Source organism: Macrobrachium nipponense, chromosome 31, assembly GCF_015104395.2.
Source record: "Macrobrachium nipponense isolate FS-2020 chromosome 31, ASM1510439v2, whole genome shotgun sequence".
In the NCBI taxonomy this organism is placed as follows: Eukaryota; Metazoa; Arthropoda; class Malacostraca; order Decapoda; family Palaemonidae; genus Macrobrachium; species Macrobrachium nipponense.
This window is the reverse complement of record NC_061093.1, coordinates 23,047,677-23,055,043: the sequence shown is the minus strand read 5'-3', so window position 1 is coordinate 23,055,043 and position 7,367 is coordinate 23,047,677. Positions and strand designations below refer to the sequence as shown.

At 36.9% G+C, this 7,367-nt stretch overlaps 1 protein-coding gene across 3 annotated transcripts in view; it reads right to left on the bottom strand.

Moving 5' to 3' along the window:
• LOC135206691 (bestrophin-4-like) overlaps positions 1-7,367 on the bottom strand; it is a 514,714-nt gene that overhangs the window by 158,139 nt on the left and 349,208 nt on the right. The gene's annotated exons all lie outside the window — the stretch shown is intronic.

Here is a 7,367-nt window from a genome sequence, read left to right as displayed (position 1 = left end):
TGTTTTAAAGGATTCCTGGTTCGTGATCTGCATATGGATGTACTCAAAGACCCGGCAAAACCTTCAATAATAATTGGTTACATTTCATCGGTAGGTATTGTTGAGGCCATAACTATTGCACATTTATTTTTTCAAAGCATGGAGACAGAATCAGCACGTAGATCATTAGACAAACTCTTTATGAAAATTGACTTTCCTTCTTTTTTCCAAACTTATCATAAAGACAGCGAAGAAGTGTGTCAATTGCACTAGAAAAAAAAGTAGTACACGTTTTCATTTAGAAACTGACGTCAGTGATCTGTTGATCTACACCTCCATCACTTGTGCCACGCTGGTCCTGTATCTTGCAATAAGAGGTGATATCAAGTACAGTATCGTATTTGGGTATTATATTAGAATTTAGATTCTTCCTTTCAGCTCTTTACACAAATACTTCAAACAGCTTTCAGGCCGACTGCCGAGTTAATGGCTAATGACCAATGAGAGAGAGAGAGAGAGAGAGAGAGAGAGAGAGAGAGAGAGAGAGAGAGAGAGAGAGAATTTTTTAGTGTCATGTACCTACTGTGCACCTATGGTAAACCATAATAATGTCCTCCTCCTAAGCATTCGATTTCTTCCTTTACTCTTTTTCGTATGTTATAAGTTAACTGTAATTAATGAAATTAATTTTCCGTTGTTTTAAATCGTAATGTATGAAATTCATTACGCATACAATGAATGACAAAACTCAATCGGCAGCAATGAAAACGTGACAGAGAGACAACAAAGGAAACCAATGCTCGTTATCCTCTTGGGGATATCCTTTAGGGATATACTTTACACTATAGGGATTATCCTACTTGGGATATACCATAGGGATATACTTTACACTATAGGGATTATCCTGCTAGGGATATACCATAGGGATATACTTCACACTATAGGGATTATCCTGCTAGGGATATACCATAGGGATATACTTCACACTATAGGGATTATCCTGCTAGGGATATACCATAGGGATATACTTTACACTATAAGGATTATCCTGCTAGGGATATACCATAGGGATATACTTTACACTATAGGGATTATCCTGCTAGGGATATACCATAGGGATATACTTCACACTATAGGGATTATCCTGCTAGGGATATACCATAGGGATATACTTTACACTATAGGGATTATCCTGCTAGGGATATACCATAGGGATATACTTCACACTATAGGGATTATCCTGCTAGGGATATACCATAGGGATATACTTCACACTATAGGGATTATCCGGCTAGGGATATACCATAGGGATATACTTTACACTATAGGGATTATCCTGCTAGGGATATACCATAGGGATATACGTACTTTACACTAAAGGGATTATCCTGCTAGGGATATACCGTAGGGATATACGTACTTTACACTATAGGGACTATCCTGCTAGGGATATAACATAGGGATATACTTTACACTATAGGGATTATTCTGATAGGGATATACCATAGGGATATACGTACTTTACACTATAGGGATTATCCTGCTAGGGATATACCATAGGGATATACCATAGGGATATACTTTACACTATAGGGATTATCCTGCTAGGGATATACCGTATGGATATATGTACTTTACACTATAGGGACTATCCTGCTAGGGATTATCCTGCTAGGGATATACTGTAGGGATATACGTACTATACACTATAGGGATTATCCTGCTAGGGATTATCCTGCTAGGGATATACCGTAGGGATATACGTACTTTACACTATAGGGACTATCCTGCTAGGGATATACCATAGGGATATTCTTTACACTATAGGGATTATCCTGCTGAGGATATAATGTAGGGATATACTTTACACTATAGGGATTATTTTGGTGGATATCCTTTTGGGATATACTTTACAGTGTAGGGATTATCCTGCTTGGGATATACCGTAGGAATATACTTTACACTACAGGGATTATCCTGCTGGGGATATACCGTAGGGACATACTGTAGGGATATACTTTACACTATAGGGATAATATATCCTTTTGGGGATACCCTTTAAGGATATACTTTACAATTCTCCTGGGGATATACCGTAGGGATATAATTTACACTATAGGGATTATCCTGCTGAGGATATAATGTAGGGATATACTTTACACTATAAGGATTATCCTCTTGAGGATATTCTGTAGGGATATACTTTACACTATAGGGATTATCCAGCTGGGGATATACCGTAGAGATATACTTTATACTATAGGGACTATACATAGCTTTCATTTAGAATATGGTGCTTGTGTATGGTTTCGTGTATGAAAGTTTGTGCGTTCTAGATCTAACGTTTTGTTTGCAACGTTCCAGTATATTTTTTATATTTCAGCGGAATAGTAATGTCAATAAATTACAATTCGTACTTATCCTTTTTCATTTGTGCCAGAGCAGGAAAAGAAAAAAAAGAAAGTAACTTCCTTGGACCTAGAGAAAATATATTATTAAGGATTAACCTTGAAAGAAAGGCAGAAAAAAATCAATCGTATATATACGTACTAAACGCCACGGTCAAAACAAAACATCTGCTCCCGCGTATATATATATATATATATATATATATATATATATATATATATATATATATATATGTGTGTAATATATATATCTATATATGTATATACATTATGTTATATATATATATTATATATATATAATATATATATATTTATTTAAATAAAATATATGTTACGTAATAAACGGCTCAGGGAGCGTTAGCACGCTATGTAGTATATATACGTGTTAAACGTTTAAAGGGTTAAAACATGAGAAACGATTTTTTCCGCTTTTTGGCATCGATTATCGTCTCCTGACTCGAGGTATAATTTTCTTACTAGTGAGGGGGTACGCCAGTCAAAATTACCCAAAACCTATAGTTTTAATCATTATTCATGCAATTTGGCAGAGACCACTGCGCAGATGCCAAAAGATACCATCCGCCTATTCAGCTTTTTTAAAAGAATGGCCCTTTATCATCATTTTCCTTCGATCACAGTTATCTCAGAATCTTACGCGCAAGAAGCCGGTTGAAAACAACGTCGAATTTTAAGAAGCCGGTTGAAAACAACGTCGAATTTGAATTCTTTTACTTACTTATTACTGAGTATTAAATACACAACAACACTCACTCACCACTGACTTTCCCAGCGTCACCTTGCGAGCAATTAAGCCCAATTATTATTGGTGCCACAAGTTCTCATCACGCTGACTTAGTCTCTATCCTATTACTCTTTTGGCAGACGTCACCTGAACGAGAGATACAGAGCCCACTTTTAAAACGATTAAAAGGATTTGCGATCCTGTGTCATGTTCAAGTCTTGCGTCTTTTCGCTCCAGGATCATGATTAGATCCCTGTCACGACACTTATTACCGTTTTGGAAGCAATGGCGTCTGATGTATAACACAATCATTTGTCAACAATTGGATAAATCGTGCCTTGCCACGAATGTAAATACACGGTTGCATATACGTGGATTAGTCAATACTAAGCGAAGGCCTGCTTGTAAATTGTAATTGCTTATCGACGATCAAAGTCGACTAGTAATATCAATGCCTTTTCATTCGACAGTTTTTGTATAAAATTCACTATCATTCGACGTCAAATATCTACAGTAAGTACATGGAATGAAATGGAATGGAATGGAGTGGATTGCAAGAGTTAGATTAAAGGCCAAACACTGGCACCTATGAGGTCATTCAGCGCTGAAACGGAAATTGACAGTAAAAAAGGTTGAACGGTGTAACAGGAGGAAAACCTCAAAGTAATTGCACTAAAAACAACTGTTAGCAGACAGTGGGAAGTAAGGTGGAAGAAAGAGAATTTGAATGGAGATACAGTAAAAGGAATGGATGCGGTTGCAACTTGGGCCCGAGGGGACGCTGCAAAAAACATCATGCAATGCCTACAGTGCACCGCATGAGGTGCACTGACGGCACTACCACCTTACAGGGTCAGTCATCGAGTACACGGATATCTTACTCGCTGAAGAGAGGCAAACAATCGTACAAACCGAGTCCATTTATGCATAAGCTACATAAAAGCTCCTCATGCGCGCATAAAATATCAAAATAAATTAAACTCAGACCGGACATTGGAAAAAGGATAATTCTGAAGTATGGCTTGGCTCCTTTCCAAGAATAGAGAGAGAGAGAGAGAGAGAGAGAGAGAGAGAGAGAGAGAGAGAGAGAGAGAGAGAGAGATCTAGCAGCACACCTATTGGTAGTATTTTCACGCAGAGATGGATTTTCTAAGTTGTTGCAGTAATTGGCATTTATTCTCAGTATAATGTCACCTCTCTCTCTCTCTCTCTCTCTCTCTCTCTCTCCTCTCTTTCTATGCAGGGAAGCAAACGGTCATCATGACTTTAACTAATAAAGAAAACGCCTTTGGGAAGACCTCAGGACTGAACTACGCAACAAGCAAATGCTTCGGATTCAAAAGACTTTGAAAGTCATCATCAAAAGGTTAAGATTACCAATCTGGAAACCACGAGGCAGATTGGACACGGCGCTATATACATTTATTACATTTATTACAACATCCACTATTTTCCGGTTGCGACATTCAGGATTCCCTGTGGAAGTTGGCGAGTGGGCCTTTCGTTCATGGCTTCTGGATGTTTTTTGTTTGTATGGTGTTTTTACGTTGTATGGAACCAGTGGTTATTCAGCAACGGGACCAACGGCTTTACGTGACTTCCGAACCACGTCGAGAGTGAACTTCTGTCACCAGAAATACACATCTCTCACTCTTCTATGGAATGGCCGAGAATCGAACCCGCGGCCACCGAGGTGAGAAGCAAACACCAAACCAACCACGCCACTGAGGCGCTTTGGCTTCTGGATGACATGACCTTCAAAGAACGACCTCAGTTGAGAGTTCACTCATTTTAGTTGCTCGTCAAGCTTAACGATCAGGTGTCCTGTAAGTGTCAACTCTTAGTATCAGATTAACTACTTTTTGTACAATTATAACAAAAACAGGTAATCAAGTTAAGTGCGGTATTTAAAAACATGTAGAATATTGTTCCTCGACTTAATATTGTAATAAAATAATGTATTGCGTACATTACAATTTTTAAATAAAAGATAAAATAAGGGAGAGTGGCTATGATACGCTTTGTGAGTTGCCAAAACGAAAGGTGACATTCTCACGAAGTTTTAAACCATACCGGAAACATGACTTCTGAACATCGAATTAAAAGCAGCCACTGGAAAATGACTCTCCGTAATGTGATGCACCTAACCATTCATTATAGGAAATCCTTTACATCAAGAGCACATCTCTTTGTCATTGCATAATGGTAGTTCGAAGTCTACTCCTATAACAAGCCCTGTGAATGAATGAGCTGCTTTGAAGAAAGAAAGTTTTGCAATGAGGTAGAGAAAGATTTTTACTTTCTATTAGAAAATCCATGGAAATTGATTTTGCATGAAAATACTCATGGCCAGATATAATTAATTTTATTCAACTATTTATGAACAATTCGCGTAAAGTTTATCTTCAGTTAGGCTTCATATTGAGTGACAAATTATCAAGAATAGTAGCAACTACTTGGAGTTTCAGCAGCCTTGTTCTTCGTACATAGCAATTTCTGGTAGTCTGCAGAAAATCAAGTTATAAACAATTTATTTTTCTCCCCACCCAAAATGTTTTTTTTTTATTCCGAGTTCAATAAGAACATACTTCATTGCACAAAGCAAATTCAGGTGAAATGTCTGCTTTTATTGAAAGTTCACAAAGCAGCAAGGACACAATAATAATCATTTACGACCCTTTATCGAATGATTTCACGCTCGGCAGCTTTGCCACAGCGTAGACTTGATTGCTTTCAGCTTTTAGTAACCTTTGAGATGCAGGAACTGAGGATCAATTGAGTGGAAAAATTCTTAGTTACGCAAGCAACGAGGCGTCTTCAAAATGAGTTAGAACTTCCTTCAATTTCAAGATACAAAATCGCCTATCATTCCGCATAAGAGAGACAGTACAAAGAAAAAATTTTTTTTTCTGAAAAAAAAACTGAAACTGACAAAACGGTTTAGAAGATTGTGTGCAATTAACAGACCTGTCTGTTGTAAGCAGAGCAATTACCCAATGTAGGAAAGTTATTAACGTTATGAAACTCACGTGCGGTTGATACTTCTTAATCGAAAATGTCTTAGTCCCTGATTGGGACTTTCGATTCTGCTTCGTCATTCTCGTTTGACAGAGCAAGGGCACAAATTAAATGACTTGGCATCAGAGGAGAAAAAGAATCAGGTCACGTTTTCAGACGTCGACAGAGAGAGAGAGAGAGAGAGAGAGAGAGAGAGAGAGAGAGAGAGAGAGCTCTAATATCCGAGGAATGTTTCCCGCATCGTGGAGGGTGATGGAATGACCTTGAGTAACCTGCGTTTTATATCAGGTAATGGAATGAGTTCTGTGAAAGAGCGTTAATTACTTATGGCCTTCTCTCTCTCTCTCTCTCTCTCTCTCTCTCTCTCTCTCTCTCTCTCTCCATACTGCGCTGCTTTCAAGAGCGTCCTCTCTCGATGTCTCCTCGGGTGGACTAACAAGTATTTGAGACCTCCTAATTCTTGTAACTCTCTCTCTCTCTCTCTCCATCCTGATCTCCCTTAATGAAATCAATGACAGCCACGTGCCTTTGAATAATCTTCTGTATATATATATATATATATATATTATATATATATTATATATATATATATACATATATATATATAATATATATATATATATATATATATATATTATATATATATATATATAGTGCAGAGGAACGTATTTGTCAGAGGAAAACAAAATGACTAACAATCATTATCTTTATTTGACAGCGACTTCCGCAACTTGATGCTTAACACATTTACACAGGAGAGAATAAGAAATAATATCATTCATCACCATGAACAGAATGATGTAATGCCATTTTAAGAGATAATATTTAAACAGTTTAACGGAATCCTTTCACTAAAGGTTCCGATTACATTTATACAACAAACCGTCTCTTATTTTAACAGGTTTGGGTAAGTTGTCTCCTAACCACTCGATACTGTTATGCTTAATATATCTTTATACACACACATATATATATATATATATATATATATATATATATATATATATATATATATATAATGCATATACATATACAACATTTAACAAATTGTAGCCAAGGGCAGGAATACGCTGGGAACTCGTACTTCTTTTATTGCTTCCTACGTTTCGTGACTCATAATCACATCATCAGATAATTCTATGGAAAATTGAATAAATCAGTAAAAGTTCAATTTTCCATAGAATTCTCTGATGATGTGATAATGAATCACGAAACGAAGG